Here is a 17399-nt window from a genome sequence, read left to right as displayed (position 1 = left end):
TTTAAACTAATTCTTTTGTCATTCCAATTATGAATTAAATGAAAATAATGATTCTTGAAGTGTATTATTGGTACATTAAACAACTTTTCCTGGCATAGCATGACAGATTCTTGTGTTAAAATTAGATTCGAAGAATCTAAAACTAGTTTTATTTTGTTAATCCTTAAGCTATGATAATTGGGTATCAAATTAGAAATGTTTTATAAATCATAGTTACAATACTTTGAAGGCAAAAAGTGTTGTTGAATGATTAAGGTAATCATGATTGTTGTTTCTTTGCATTTATCCTTTAATTTATTTGTAATTTATTGTGTGTTTTAGATGTAATTTGAAATAAAAGATTTAGTTATTTAATGAAGATAGATATGTATAGGTTCATTTTAATAAGTGTGGATATCTAAATTATTTTCATTAGATTAAGTGAAGATTGAGGTTGAGAGTATGGTATCAAGATGATTATTGTATTCGAGCCCTAGTTAATACATACGAGCCCCAATTAATACATACTTTTAGATCATACTATAAATACACTTGCAAATGTAATCTAGTCTCTTTCTCAACCTACTTGATTCACCAAGGTAAGGGCCACATGGGTGAGTTTGACATGCTAGTCCCAATTTGACAAAACTTGTATGCTACTTCAATGTCTGATTTCATTTAATCATGCAACTTGAATTTGTTTGTGTGATGGTAGTTCAATGATTTTCCAAACACGGCCTTCAATTCAACATAGACAATTGCACTAATAATTGCAGTATTCCTAGACAATACACTACAAGTTCACAAAGCAAAGAAGGATAGGGGAATGCCTTGGTGGCTTAAATTTTGAACATTCAAAGAGGATAGCCATAGAGAGGAGTTCTACGCACTTCCATTCAATCTCAATACATTCCTCCCTCCTACATGTAAAAATGTTTGTGATCTTTTATATATCTGAGTGTACAGAGAAAACTGGAATGATTTCATCTCAAACATGAGAGTAGCTATGAGGTTGATATGAATTTTGGTAGCTCATTGATCAGTGCTTGTGCTATTGGCAAGTAAAATGCATCTTTCCTCAATTGTACTTATGAGATGGGCTTGAATTTCCTATTGATTGTTTTGTTCATCAAACTTGCATCCATTTTTAATCAAAATGAGTATCTCATTCAAAAGTGAATTACAATTGCAATATGTCTAGGATATTGAATCATTTTATGCAATTCTTTTTGTCTATAGTATCTCAGTAGTAAAGCATGGAAAGCTTTCTTGGCATGCTTGCTTTAGTAAGTACAAAATGTTTTTTTCCAGCTCCTCTTACTGCTTCATTTGTCATCACCCAATCGTCTATCCCTGAAACCGAACCAGTACTTTACCTTAACCCAATCAATAACCCCACTCTCTTAGTAGCAAAGAAAGCATAGGAATAATGAGACGGTTATTATAAGAACTCGAGGAACATGGTTGTTGATGTGTTGATAGAGAAACAGATGGAGGACTGCTCCTGCTGATTTTTACAAAATAAAATTGCCTCAAAGTTGCTGTAATTTTTTATTTATTTATTTATTTATTTGCCAATTTTCTATTGTTTGTTACAATTCATGTTGATTTAGATTCTAGATATGAACGCCTATCAGCTGTACTCTTGAACCGTCTTGAGGTACAAACGCTAGTTATTATTTCTTTCCTATAAAACAATGCTACCAGCCGGCACATTTCTAAAATGATGAACTGTGTGCTATTATCCGCTATACTCTTGCATGCTCGGTGCAAGCGGTAGTGAATTAACCTTTTACGAGTATGTTCACAATTATATATTCTCCTATATTGAATGGACATAAGTTCATTTATATTTAATAAATTCAGACAAACTACCTAATATTACATGATTAACCCAATAAAAACTAAGCACTTCTAGAAAAGTTCTCTGTTGACCAGTCAAATTAATCGCAATAAGCAATTTCACATCTAGAACTTCTTTCTATATGAATGGACATAAATCCATTTCCGACGGATGAGAGGGCCCTCCTGTATGGAAAGGCAAAGCAATCTGATAAGACCGGCAGATGTGAGGCAAGGCAAATTCGCGTCCGGACTGGTAGTTGGTTTGCGCCGGGACGAAGAGCACAGAAGAGACATAAAGCAGTATTCTGACAACGCCCAGGACCAAAGATATAAACAGCCCAGTAGTTGGTTTGGTTGCTGGAAGATGAGGGCCAAAACCGGGTTATCAGGAGTAAAATCAGGTTTTGCAAAAAAACTTTGGTGTTTGGTTGGTTAAAATCATAACCTGGTTTTCAATTTCATCTTCCAATTTTGGTCAAAAATTGGAAGAAGTTTCTTCCAACAAAAAGGTGAAATTCGAAATTAAAACCAGGTTTTGAATTTTATGACAGTTTTTTTAATAATATTGTGAGGTCCACGGTATATTCATCTTCCGTGTCAACCAAACGGACCATTGGCTTTCCAAACTACAAAACCAGGTTTTCGAAAACCTGATTATAAGATAACCTGGTTATGGCACAAATTTGTCTTCCCCAACCAAACGGGGCCTCAAGGAATATTATCATGGGCTCAGAAACGAGAGCGGATTTCTTCCCATTCTTCCGAATCCTCAACGATGGATCCATACAACGCTTCATGGGCACCGACACTGTGCCTCCTGAGAACAGCGGAGTGCACGTGGCCTCACACGACATAACGCTGGACGAAACGACGGGGGTTTACGTCAGGGTGTATGTTCCAACTACTACCTGCCAATTAGGAGAAAAGCTACCAGTGCTTGTGTACATTCACGGCGGGGGCTTCTGCATTCAATCGGCCGCTTCGCCCACACACCACAACTATCTCAATCTCTTCGCAAAGGAGGCCAAAGTGATATGCGTGTCCGTGGACTACAGGCGTGTGCCGGAGCACCGTCTCTCTGTACTCTACGAAGACTGCTTCAGCGCTCTGCAATGGCTCGATTCGGAAACCCTAATTCCTTTAATTGACACCAAAGCAGACTTTGGCAGGTGCTTTGTGGCCGGGGACAGTGCGGGGGGCAATATTGTGCACCAACTGGGGGTTGTGGCTTCTCAAAAGAGGTGGAAGCGTTTGTGCATCCTGGGCGCCGTGTTAATTCATCCCTTCTTTGACGGGGAAGACAAGATCGACGTTGAGTTGGGGTCCGAGTCCAAAGCCATGCTTGATCTTGCGGATCGTCTGTGGAAGTTGTCGTTGCCCGATGGGGCGGATAAAGACCACCCTTTCGCCAACCCCATCGCTCCAAACTCCCCGGCGCTTTCTTCGCTTGTTTACAGCCGTCTGCTGGTTGTGGTCGCTGGCAAGGATTTTCTCAAGCACAGGGGAAAATTGTACTACGAAGCGCTGAAGGAGGCAGGGAAAGAGGCGGAGTTTATGATTGCGGAGGAGAAAGCGCATGTGTTTCATCTCATGGATCTTCAGTGTCCCAATGCTCTGTTGATGATGAAGCGCATTTCTGACTTCATTGCAGCCTCTGCTCCTGCGGCCCTTTCTTAATTAGGAGATTTTTTGCGACTAGATCCCAGGTTTTCTTCTTTTTCTATAACCTCAGTTCGTACAAAGATCATTGTTTGTTATGGCGTTTTCATTTTCTTCTGAATTTTTTCTTTTTTTGAGGAGTTATTTGCATAATTCAGGTTCTGAAGATGCATGTCTGCAGTGGGAAGATCAAAATTCGCCTGGGACAACTTAAATTATATAGTGCGGCTTCCTGTGATACTGAAATCGAGATTCAGGTCTCAGGCACGACCCTTTTCATATTTTACATAGCATAGAGACAATGCCTTCCACGAGGTTTCCTTTTCAAGCATTCATATGGTTTGTTCCCCACTGAATTAATGTATAAATTGACGGTTTCCTAAAAGCACATTGAATTAGTGAATATATTTTTAATATATCGGGTGGTCTTTTAAAATTGATTTTGAGATGAGATTTTATTGTACAAACTTTATCTTGTATTCTTATAATATATAAAACTATAATCTGATAATATGTGATATAAATAATGTTTTGAATCAATAATATAATATTCGTGTTTTCAAAAAGTTGATTGTTATATTATTATTATTTTTAAATTTTTTTTTTAATATGTAGTGGTTCAAAAAGTTGATTGTTATATTATTTAGTGTTTGAAATTTTTAATCACTGAATAATTTCAGCATATAGCATATCATATTATTCTAAAATCTATGATTTTACTAGATGGGGTGGACCTTTCACAAAAAGATGTACTCTAGACACGTTATTAAGTAGATCTAAGAAATCACATTTCACATATAATTGATATAGAAAAATCAATAAAAAGAACAATAACTAATTATATGTATTTCACAATTACATTCATACTAATACTAGTTTGTATACAAATAGAAAGACTATATTTATTTTTTAATTGACATAAAAATTATAGAAAAAAAATAGAAACTAGAATTATGAAATATATTATATTGACTTGCATCTACATTATGTAATCTATATATAAAGCATATATATTCTTAATAATATCTTATAAAATATTTATATTTAATCATACTTACAATTATTTAAAAAGTAATTACAAATATTTTTAATTAATCAATAAAAATGTAAGTATATGTTGATTATTTATGTATAAGCTCCTAATAATAGTTCGCTAAGCATATCTTAGCTAACTATTTAGCTCATTAAGTTGGAAGAGTGCTATCTGTAAGGTTGATAACATCTATTTCAAACCAAGGTTATATAAAAATTATCTTCTCTACAATATGTATGCTCTGTAGTGGAGATGGTAATAGTGGACAACAAGAAATTCAATTATTTGTTGGGGGAAAAGTAATATTAATATTGAGTTGATAGAGGTTGCCAATGTCTAGAAGTTCAAATTATACATAGGGAAATGAAGAAAGCTTTCATGGGGGTAGAAGTTGATGCTATTGTGATGCAGATTGTCAAAAGAAATTGTGAAACAAGAGATGCAAGTGTTAAAGTTCCTGCCAATTGTCTATTGTACTTATGATTTAGATTAGGTAGCATAGAAAAGTTAGTGCAATTGTATATTGTATTTATGACTTAGATTTGGTTGCCTAAAAAATTTAGATTAGGTAGCGAAAAAGAATAATAGTGTAGGTATAAAGAGGCATAGATATAGATAATTGGGACAAGGAAGAGGGACATAGGGGAATGGATGGAGGGAGATACCAAATTGTGTTTAGAAAGATAGAAAGAGAAATATATTAGAAAGCTAGAGAGTGGTAGAACTGGATGTTATATGTATATGTATATGTATATGTATATGTATATGTATATGTATATGTATATATACATATACATATACATATATACATATATATATATGTAGAGATATATATATATATATATAAATATACATATACATATACATATATATATATATGTATGTATATATATATGTATATATATACATATATATATACATAGATATATATACATATACATACATACATACATACATACATACATACATACATACATACATACATACATATATATATATATATATATATATATATATATATATATATATATATATATAATCAAATTCTTAATATTTTTAAGTCTTTTGATATATTTATTTTACAAATTCTACATTAAAAAAATATATGGACAAAATATTATTATACATATTTTGATATGTATTAAATTAACACATTTTTAGAGAAAAATTTAAATTTAATTTTTCATATTTATGATGTCAATTGTATTTATTTCTAAAATTTTAAGACAATCATGACATGATACAATTTTAAAAAATAAAATAAAAAATTAAAACTAATTTTATATCAAGAATAAAAATTGTTTAATAGTTATAATTATTTTTCTCTTTTTTAACTCACTATCTCATAGTTATAAATTAATCAAAATTAGGAGAGAAATGTTGTATCAAATTTAAAAGAAAGCATGCTTAAAAATTACTTTTGTCAACATGAACATAATAACAACATATATTTATTACATTATCATCCATTTTTGTATTTCTCTTTTTAACATCAAAAGCCTTTGGATATCAAGCTTTAGTTTCTCAATTTTTAACAAATGGTAAATTACAGATGTTAACACATGTCAATTGTGCATGAAATTTATCTTTTTCGACAAGTGTAGTGCATGTCAATGGTATGTGGGAGCAAAAAGATGTAAAAAACTATCATTTTCAATGAGAAACATGTAGAGCTTTGCAAGTCAAGTTAGGCTCTCTATGATGGAATGTGTGTTGCTAGTGTTTTTTCTATTTTATTTTGGGATTGTTTTATGGTAGTAGATAAATTATTTGTTCTAGATTTTTTTCCACCAGGGTTATCATGTTTCAGGAGATTCAGATATCATTGGCCCTTGATGTCTTTGGATGACATGTGTAGATTGTAGCATATTTAAGAACTCAACTACCCTATTGATTGTTTAAAGTGTCCATGTTGGCTTTAAGCACTTTGCAATTTTATAGCCCATGTCCACTGCAATGCAAGGTGCATTGTTTAATTTTATTGATTGATAAAACTTGTGTGCTATTACCCTCACTACAAAAGCTATCAGGGGATCTATGATTGTATGAATTATCATTCTCCTTTTTTTCCACACAACCCCTATGTTCTTTTCAATAACTTATTTTGACTCACTTCTCATAGTCTTTGGCTAGTCTAGGGTTGGATACCTAATACCCTATGAATAATTTTCATTGTGATTTTAACCGGCCCATTATCTAACCATATTGAGCTATCATGAATTCTGCTTAAGACAATCTTTATCCACTCAGTTTTGAAGACATTCAAAAAATCTAGGGCATGAGTTAACCCTTTCTTCTCAACAATGTTGTATTCTGCCTTCAATGCTCCATTAACACATAATATTCCATACTCTTCTCTAATTTCCATGTCATCTATGCTACCAATCTTGCCAGTATAACAATTCTTGACATCTTGTATCATTAAGACTCACGTTGGTATCATAGAAAATGTACCAGGGGGATCTTGTTTATACATTATGTTTGGAATAGTCTTGAAAATAGGTTGTTTAATCTCATTGCTAATCAACTAAACATTCAAAACCTCTTTTCCCTCTACACCTTTTGTTTTCGAAGAACTAGATGCCATCACATAAATCTAGGGTTTTTGAAATTTGAGACTACATAACTTGGCACACAATAAATGCCTTACAAATCTTGATGAAATGATGTTGAATAGCAGTTTGAATCTCCTAAAAATGTTGCAAATGATATTCTTTGGATCTCCTTTATCTCTTCATCTTCTTTCTAGTTGAATGATTCCTCGATCCACCATATCTCTAATGTAGTGGTAAAGAATTTAAATATGTTTAGAACATTTATGAAAAACTAGATTAGCTAAAAGCTTGATTCAATTTTTATTATCATAATGAATCACAATGGGCTTCAAAGGTCTTTTGAACAAATATACTAACAACTTCCATAGCCAAACCCCTTCTCTAGCACCTAAGGAAGAGGCAATGTATTATGCTTTGGTAGAACTTAAAGCAACTGAAGATTATTTTCTGCTAAACCAAAAAACCATTCTAGATCCTAGACTAAAGCAACATCCAAAAGTACTCTTATGTTCAATAGGACTACCTACCCAATCAGAATCAGAATGTCCATGAAGCTTGATGTTGACTTGATCATATTTGATTCTCATGCCAATAGCGCCCTTTTGGTATTTTAAAATGTATTTAGCTGCATGTAGAACTATCTTCTTTGGTGCACACATAAACTAACTCAAGGTATTTGTAACATAACATATGCCAGGACGAGTATTCACCAAATATATTAAAGATAAAATGATATGCATGTAGTAAGTAGAATCTGTAGGTTCTGATTTGATCATATCATCCTTCAACTTGTGTAGATTGACTTCCATAGGAGTAGAAGTTGGTTAACATTCCATCATTCCAAATTTTGTTAAAATATCCACTATATATTTTCCTTGATTTAGAAAATTGTAGTTATCCTATTGTCAAACTTCCAATCCAATAAAGTAGTGTAGAAGACATAAATCTTTCATTTCAAACTCTATTGTAAGTTCTTGTTTGTATTTCTTTATGAGACGTTCTTCACCTGTTATTAATAAATCATCAACATATAACACAAGAATAATCATATCATCACCATCTATTTTGAAGTGTAAGTTAGGATCAACTTCATTTTTTTATTATCCTAACTTCATTAGATAGTTGTCTATTCTTTCATACCATGCTCTAGGAGTCTATTTGAGACCATATAGAGCTTTCTATAATTTATAAATGTGATTTTTTCTTTCATGAGTGTTGAATCCTTTTGGTTTCTTGATATAAACTTCTTCTTCAATTTTTCCATTTAGGAATGTTGTTTTAACATCCATTTGATGAACCTTCCATCCTTTGGATGTTGCGATAGCTAAAGATGGCTCTAACTAAAGTATATCTAGCAATTGGTGCAAATATTTCTTCATAATTAATGCCTTCCTTTTGTGAGAAACCCCGTGCTACAAATTTTTCTTTGTACTTTTCAATGCAGCCACCAAATGCATGCTTAATTTTAAACAACTATTTAGAAGAAAAAACTAATTTGTTTTTGGGCCTTGGTACAACATACCATACATCATTTTTTAGTATGGAATTATATTCTTCAATCATTGCTTCTTTCCAAGATTTACTTGATAGTGCTTCTTTAATATTTGAAGGTTCTATTTTTATAGGTTCAATTAATAATGCAACATAACATGATTGATTTCTCATTCTTTTACTTTCTTGAATCACTTCATTAGGTTCAACCTGATTTTTCTCTTTTATTTTCCTAGCCCAAAGTGGCCTCTTTTTATTATTGACATTTTCAGAATCTTCATGATTAGATGTAGTGGTAGAGGATGGTTCAATATCATTCTCCCTCTCAATTTCTACTTAGTGATTTTCATCTACTTCAGGAATAGATTCAATAATAGATTCATCACTATTTCTAACAAAAAGGAGATATCTTCTTCAAATTTCACATCTCTACTAATCTCAATTATTTTTTGGCTTGGAATACCGAGTGTGGACATTTTTTTTGAATTTAGACTACAATATTAGATGCTTCAGCCTAGAATGAAGTATGAAGGTTTTGATCATGCATCATTGCTCTAGCTGATTCAACAATTGATCTATTTTTACATTCAACAACACCATTTTGTTGAGGATTATATGGTATAGAAAACTCCCTCTTAATCCCAACAACAATGTAAAAGTTTTTTCAAAATTTAGAGATTTATTCACCTCCATTGTCTAACCTTAGAATTTTTATTTTCTGTCTTGATTGATTTTCAACTAAGGCTTTGAATTCTTTGAATTTTTATAATATTTCAGCTAATTCTTTTTGTTTTAGAAAGTAAATCTAAGTTCTTTTAGAGTAATCATCAGTAAAAATGACATAAAAGAGGCACCCATTAAGAGAAGGTACATACATAAGATCGCAAAGGTTAGTGTGAATTAGTTCAAGAATGGATTTTGAATTGTGAACACTTTTAGGAAATGATTGTTTAGTGTTTTTGCCTAAAGCACATCCTTTGCAAATACTTAAGTGATCAGTTTTGAGACTAGGTAAACCTTTTACAATTTTTCCTATAGATGATAATGCATGATAGTGAAGGTGACCTAGCCTCCTATGCCAAATTTTGGTTGAATTTGATGTTGCATGACTAAGAGCTAGGTTTTGATTACTACAAAGTTTATATAGACTTTCATCTCTAAATCTAATGGAAATAGCTTTCTTGATACTAGAGCTCTTTGGCCAAGATAGAACTTTGTCCGCTTGGAAAATGATTTTGAATCCTTGATCAGAAAGACTAGAAATAGAGACTAGGTTTCTTTTTATTCCAAGTACATATAAAACATTTTTGAGTTGGAGAGTGATTCTTGAATTTAGGTAAATTGAATAGGAACCAATGCCTTTGATAAGATAAGTAGAGTTATCTCCAATGATAACTTCTTCTGAGGAATACTTTGAGAAAGTTTCAAATTTATCTCTAAAACTAGTGATGTGCCGAGATGCTCCACTATCTATGATCTAAGTGTTGTTGTTTGAGTTTAATTCACTTGAAAGGGCTAAGTAAAAAACATAGTTTTCTTTTTCTTCTTTCTCTACTTCCTCTTCTTTGATTTCTACTAAGGTTGCTTGAATTCTCTTCTTTTCAGGGTAGAAGTTATGAGAGTGACCAATTTTATCACATTTGAAACATCTAACTTTGGACCAATTACATTTCTTATATGATTTGTTAGTTTCCATTTGTAGTGCCTACCCCTAAGTCGCATTTCTGTTATCATTGCCAAACTCTTTTAGGCCAATTTATGTTTGATGATTAGTATTATTATTTTAGAGATTATCAGATATTGTTTTACACTCAGTTTATTATATGATGAGATTACTTGGTACTCTATATTTCATGCATGTATAATGATTACTCAATGGTTTCAGTTATCGATGATGATTAGTTAGATGGTTTATTATTCCATGTGCTTTCTTATGGATACTTACCCGATACTGCATGTGTATGGTGTGCGTGTTTATTTTATTTATGTATGGTGTTTCTGATGTGGTTAAGGAAGGGAGTCGTAGTCACCTGCTAGTCGGGATCTACACGATGCACCACTTCCTGCCATTGTTTGTTTAGTTTATAATATTGTGTTTGTACATGCGTGGATTTTATGCAGGTTGCAAGTACCGGGTATCGACTTCCCTGAATTGCTAGGATAAGCATACCCTATCGCATTGTCTCAATGGTAAGAGAGAGGAGATAAACTCTTAAGTCCAAATCCTAAACCCTTTAGCCAATTGTCCTAATTGATAATTAGGACAAGTATCTGAGTTAAGTACCCTCTGAATGCATCAAATGATGTAATTTCGAAATTATAACCCTTTTTGTTTGATTTAGTATGTGTTTTTCTATGATGGGTTTTCATATGTTGCTTTATGAGTCCTTGATGTATTTTCTATTAATTAAGTTTAATTAAAACGATTAATTAATGATTTAATTTAATAGAAGATTATTATGATAATTTAATATTTGATTATATTTAATTAATTGAGAAATTAATTAAATAAAAAGAATTAAATTTGGAGATAAAAGTTTAAGGATAATTTAGAACGTGATAATATTTAGTTAATTTAATAATAATATATTTAGAGTTCATTTTTAAATAAATGCTAAATATTATTATTATTTGAGTTAATAAATATTTTTATCAATTTAGTTTCTAAAATAATTTAAAAAGTGAAAATATAAATTATTTAATAAAAGATTCTAGTTCGCATGGCTTATGCATAAGATTAAATAAAAGAAATTTATTAAAAGATTAAATAATAGAAATTAATAATGTTATTTTAATTTCATGAAGTGCACATGAGATTAAAGTAATAAATTAATCTAAAATAGAAGTCAAGTAGATTATTAAATAAAGTTATTTAATAAATCAACTTAATGTGCATGAAAGATGAATGCAAAATAAAAGAAAAAGATAATAAAGGTTAATTGGGAGTTAACTGAGTTATGCAATGAGTCTTCTCGGGTGAACGCACAATTAGTGCCCCGATTTGAGGAGAATTTGCTTATCACAACTTTGGGGGTTCATTTTTGAGGGAGACGAATTGGGACACAAATTTGGACAAGGAATTTGGGAAGACAGAAATTTTGGGAGACAACTTTTGGAAGCAAATTTCAGAAGAGGAATTCTAGGAAAGATTTTTAGAGAAAAGTAATTGAAGAGGAGCAAATCCTCTCACAGTTTTTCGGGGGTTCATGTTAGCATCAGGACCAGGTAGGGTCTTGTGCTTTGATTGTTGATTAAATACGTAATTTCTCTTTACTGTCTTCTTCGTGTTTGTGGATTGTACATTTGAATTCTTTGTGATGAAAGCTTCAATATTTCAATATTGTAAATTATTAAATGCTTGTCAATATATTCGACATACGTAGAGATTAAAAGAGTGATCAGGAATCCTCGTTCGATAGATTAAAGAAATTTAGATTTGAACGGGGAAGGGTTGAATTTTAAATTTAAAAAAATTAAAATTATAGATTGAAAATTTGAATGGTTAATATTGTTTTCTCTATTAGATTACATATGTGAATGTTTATAAAAAAATTAAAAATTAAAAAAAAAAATAAATAAATAAAAATAAATAAATAAATAAATAAATAATAATAATTTTTTTTAATATTAATGGGAGGGGGCGGGAATACCCACACCCCCCCCCCCCCCCGTACCTTTTTGGCAACTCTGCCGTCCCTGCCCGCAGAGTACTGCGGCAGCGGCAGTACAGAGTACTACCGGCAGCCGCAGGCCTCTGCGGCAGGCCGTAGGCGGCCTTTGTGTATAAGTTGGCGGGCTTAAAAAAATTACGCAACTTTTTTTTATATATTCGATTTTTAATTAAATTAATGTTATTCAAAAAGCTTTTTATTAATATTTAAAACTTTTATTAATAAATTTTAATATGTTTTTTATTTAATAATGTTTTAATAATAATCTTTATTAATATTTAATAATTAAATATTAATGCATTTAATATAGTTTTTTTTGTGTAAGTATTAATTTATTAATTAATTTTTGGATAAATATTAATAAATTAGTAATTAATGGAGATATTAAAATAAGTAATTAAGAACAGTAATTATTGATTAAATTAATTGAAATTAGTTTAATTAAATTTAATTAATAATGAAAATTGTTAATAGAACTGTAGATTTATATAGGATTGATTTTTAGTTAAATTGAAATTTCTTATTTAAAATAATAGGTCATCATTTCAATAATTAAATAAATAATTTTCTTCTAATTATATTGATTAATTGACTTAGAATCAAAAGTAAAGTAATTGTTCAATTTTATTCGAATATCTATATGGGTTATATTTATATGTTAATTATGAGACGAATGGGTTAAACGAGTAGGTCAAACTGTGAACTTATTTTCATGAAAACATACATTAAACTAGAAACAAAAATATTACACTTAACCTGATTACATACGTTCAAATCAATCTAGCAGTGAGAATATGAACTATATTGTTTTGTTATATTGTCTATGTTTTGAGGTTTTGGGGTTTGTTCTAGTATTGACCAGTTTAGGTTGTTACCAGAGGCTCGGTGATTGTGAATGTGATGTTATGATTATTTGGTCTCGATCTTTCTTAACCTGACCATGGTAGTGTGATGGAGTGCTCTATGACATGATTGTATTTACTAGTTGTTATTGCTTTCAGTCTTCTTGTGTGAAGCTGAGGTGTATGTTTATGAGATACCTGACTTAACCATTTTCGAGTCTCGATTAGTTATATTTGATGACCATTTTTGAGTCTCGATCAGTTATACTTGAATTTCTTTTCAGTCGCTTGAGAGGACTGAAGTGTTTGTTATGTTCTTAATGATGTCATGTTTTGACTTGACCATTTTGGAGTCTTCGATCAGTATTGTAATTTACTATTGGGATACTTTCTGGTTGCTCGTTGGAGAACCATTGGATTTTGTGATTTATCATTGATGCCTTCAGTTGCTGATAGAGAACTGTCGTGATCATATGATTATTATTGGATGCTTATCTGTTGCTCATGAAGAAATGATGTAATTTTGTGGCTTATCTTTTATGATGTTTTTCAGTTGCTTGTATAGGACTGAGGTGATTTTATTATGATTGTTGATTTGTGATTTCATGAGCCTAGGGTAGGTTATCTATGTGTAGAGTCGGGAAGTGGCTTGCAATGGGGATCGGGGCCCTAAGAGGCTGCCTGGAGTAACCCATTGTAAGTTGTTTTAATAAGTGAAAACATTTACACTAAATAAGGGAAAATGAACCTAATAAGATAATTGTATGTTCTCTCCCATGCCTTGAGTGCTAGTACAGACTAGGATGGGGTAGAGAGAACGTTTGGTTACGACCTTGCATTCCATAGTATGCCTCGTTAGTATGAGAGGATACTAATGGCCACAGGGATCAGTAGGGACCTGGGATTCCTAAGGGATTGCTCGGGTAACTTCTACGTGACTTTTGCGATGACACTTTTCCGCTTGCATATTAGGTTTCCTACGTGTCTTGTGGTACCTCTGGGATTTAGATGTCGATCTTTTTAGGAACCCTTGAGTTAGCATACTTATAGGATTTCCTGAACTTAGAGAGTATTTATGATTATAGGTTTTGTTATCCTATTTGGTACTTGAGACTATCTCCTCAGCGCAGTGGGAGTGGACCATTTAGGTTCCACGCGGTCGGGTGGTAGTGCTTTTTACTCTTACCATTGAGATCCGTTTCGTGGTCACCATGGCTGGAGTTTTCGTGTTTGGCATTTACCTTCACTATGTTCTTGGATTATTATGATGGATGGTTAGATTTTATGATAGATGTTTTATCATTATGGATGTATGGATGTATCATGTATGGGAATAGTTTCATATATTTTTACTGTACTTTGTATCATGGATTTGAGGATGTTGTATCTTTATCTTTACATATGTATATTCTTTTAAGCCTTTCATACCCTGTGACTTGTACAATGGATGATTGAGCATTCCGAATTAATTTGTTGAGAGGCATTCAGAACAAATGTATATTATGGACATGAGACTTTCTAATTATTCTTTCATATGTATGTGATAGTTGTTAGACTTAGATTTAATTAAATTTAAACGTGACTCAACGTCTTGGGATCTTTAAGAAATGTATCTTGCAATGTATGTTTGTCGATGATTACATGTTATTGCTTCCGCTACTATGTGTTTGATGTGTATGTCATACTTTCTTACTTTAAGAAAAAAAAAAAAAATGTTTAGCAAACTTAGTGAAACTTTAGGTTAATTCTTTTGGATCCCTTGGCGGGGCGTTACACCATTCTATTATGTTTGAATTTGCATGAAGTGCTTGAATGTCTCCCTCTTGATTTGTACTTAGTCCTCTTGAGACTAATCTTGATTCTTCTTGTGTGCATTCATTTTTTAGTAAATCAAATTTAGGAAGTTTACGTTGAGAACTTAATCCTCAAATAAATATTTCCCAAGATAGAAGAAGACCTCTTAATGATATCATGCTAAGTTCTTTGTCATCAACTTGATTTTCCATTTCTGCAAGTTGATCTTTTAATTCAGAAATTCTTAGAAAGTAGGATGCAATAGATTCTCCATTTTTCATTTTTATATATAATAGATCTTGTTTTAGGGTTAATAATCTACTAGTATTGTTGATTTCAAATACATATCTTTGATGGTAGAGAACATCTCAAATGCAGTCTTGAGACTGGATATGGATGGAAGAATATGATCTTTTACAAAATCTATTATAATTTTCATTGCTTTGTTATTGTGTCTTTTCCATGTTACTTTCTCTGGATCATTTTCTGGCATGGATATGTTTTTTTCTATATACTCCTCTAATTCCATTTCTCTTAATATTATCATGACTCGAATTTTCCATGATGAAAAATTTGATGCGCCCTCAAACCTATCTTCTAGCCTTACACAATTCACCATTTTGATTTAAGAGTATAGCTTAACTTACATAAATCTAAGACTTTAGATTCTAATTTTGAGTAATAGATTTTCTTATTAGAATGGCTCTGATACCATGTTAGTTTTGGTGATCTTTGATAGACAAAACTATTACAGTAGATATGAATAAAAATAGATATTCTTACTTGAATAATTGTAGAACAATATTGTTCTTCAAATGGTAAATATTCTTGAATTGTTGAGATGTAGAATATCTTCCAATAAATATTGTTGATAATACGAATAGATGACAAAATATAGTGTAGAGAAGAATGCTGAGAATTTATCCTACAAAATTAATGTGTAGATTGTTGGGACTGTAATGCCCTGTATTGATTATCTTACCCATCAATCTACACTTATATTTATAAGTGTGAAATGGCATGGCCCCATAGAGACATGACTCTACATGGCCTTTGGCCACATAGGGTCATACCTCTACGGAGTCATAACTAATCATAATTTAGTTAAGACAAACAAAAATGCAATGAATCATGTAATCAATGGTAAACACAAGAGCCCTGATAATACATTCTGTCATGTCTGCCAATAGTAGAGACATTTCAATGTCTCCTGATGATGTTCATATTACAATGTCTGGCATTATAATATCTGTCGATAATTATGATAATCATATGTTACGTTAATTATATAGACATATATATATATATATATATATATATATATATATATATATATGTATGTATGTATGTATGTATGTATGTATGTATGTATGTATGTATGTATGTATGTATGTATGTATGTATGTATGTATGTATGTATGTATGTATGTATGTATGTATGTATGTATGTATGTATGTATGTATGTATGTATGTATGTATGTATGTATGTATGCATGTATGTATGTATGCACGTATGTGCGTATGTACATACATGCGTATGTACATACATACGTATGTAAGCATAAGCCTGATGAACAAATTTCACGTAACATAGTTTTCTCATTACCTCTACTAATGCTATACATCAACACTCTATACCCTGTAATGTGAGAGGAAGATGAAGTGTAAGAAAATATGCATCCATCCATCTCATCACTAAGTAGGACATCCAAAGATCTTATGTTTCCATGGCTGAGTTTGCTCAAGGATTCTTCGTGGATATAAGCCATACCTCTTGCTGCATCCACTACTATCATCACCCTTGTCACCCAATCCAATGGAACCCTTCCTGCACCACCTCTCCCACCTTCAATCAATTCATATGCACATTGCACATTCAAACCACCAAAAACATACACATTCCACATCAATTCAAACCTATCTTCTATTAATTGTGGAAAATAACAAGTAAACATAGTTATGACATACATCGTTCTCACAATTCAACTATGTATGTATAACTTTTAGATCAAAATCCTTGACCCATGTTTTGTAAACCCGTCTCTCATCAAGAAAAGAAAACCCAAAATTTATAAGTTTAAAAATCAAAATTTGCACCATTCAGGTATCCGATGAAGGTATGCTAGGAAATAATGTATCAGAATTATAATGTGCACACACAAACTCTGTATTCTAATGCTCACATTGGTGCATGAAATGTAGTTTCTTATTATGAAATGTATTTAAAATAGGAAACCAAGATGTTTCTCATAGTAACTTATTACATCTACAAATATCTAAAATCAACTTCACATTATGTTGTAACTCTGGCATAGGTGTTTGATCATCAATATCTTTCATTTCAACATTCATGTTTTCAAGATTGGCTAACACCCTCACTTGCAGACCTCTCATGTCAAGCACTTTCTATACTGTTTCAACACCAATGTTCTTTCTTTTGAGCTAATAGTTCTTAAGGTGCATTTTCTTGTAAAATATTAATTTTGTTGAACAATTCACTGAGAGGCATAAATGTTATCACAAATACAA

At 31.7% G+C, this 17399-nt stretch overlaps 1 pseudogene across 1 annotated transcript in view; it reads left to right on the top strand.

Moving 5' to 3' along the window:
* Positions 1-2070: 2070 nt before the first annotated feature.
* The window catches only part of LOC149557279 (tuliposide A-converting enzyme 1, chloroplastic pseudogene), a 54288-nt pseudogene continuing 38959 nt past the window's right edge, over positions 2071-17399 (top strand). The window contains exons 1-2 of the transcript XR_016364864.1: positions 2071-3530; positions 3642-3798. The product of XR_016364864.1 is annotated as a tuliposide A-converting enzyme 1, chloroplastic pseudogene (transcript). The remainder of the gene's footprint in view (positions 3531-3641; positions 3799-17399) is intronic.

The sequence above is a fragment of the Cupressus sempervirens genome, chromosome 5, assembly GCF_028749045.1.
Source record: "Cupressus sempervirens isolate cs-2001-9-10 chromosome 5, ASM2874904v1, whole genome shotgun sequence".
NCBI classification, from domain to species: Eukaryota; Viridiplantae; Streptophyta; class Pinopsida; order Cupressales; family Cupressaceae; genus Cupressus; species Cupressus sempervirens.
The sequence above is the reverse complement of the archived record's forward strand: the minus strand, read 5'-3'. Positions and strand labels throughout refer to the sequence as shown.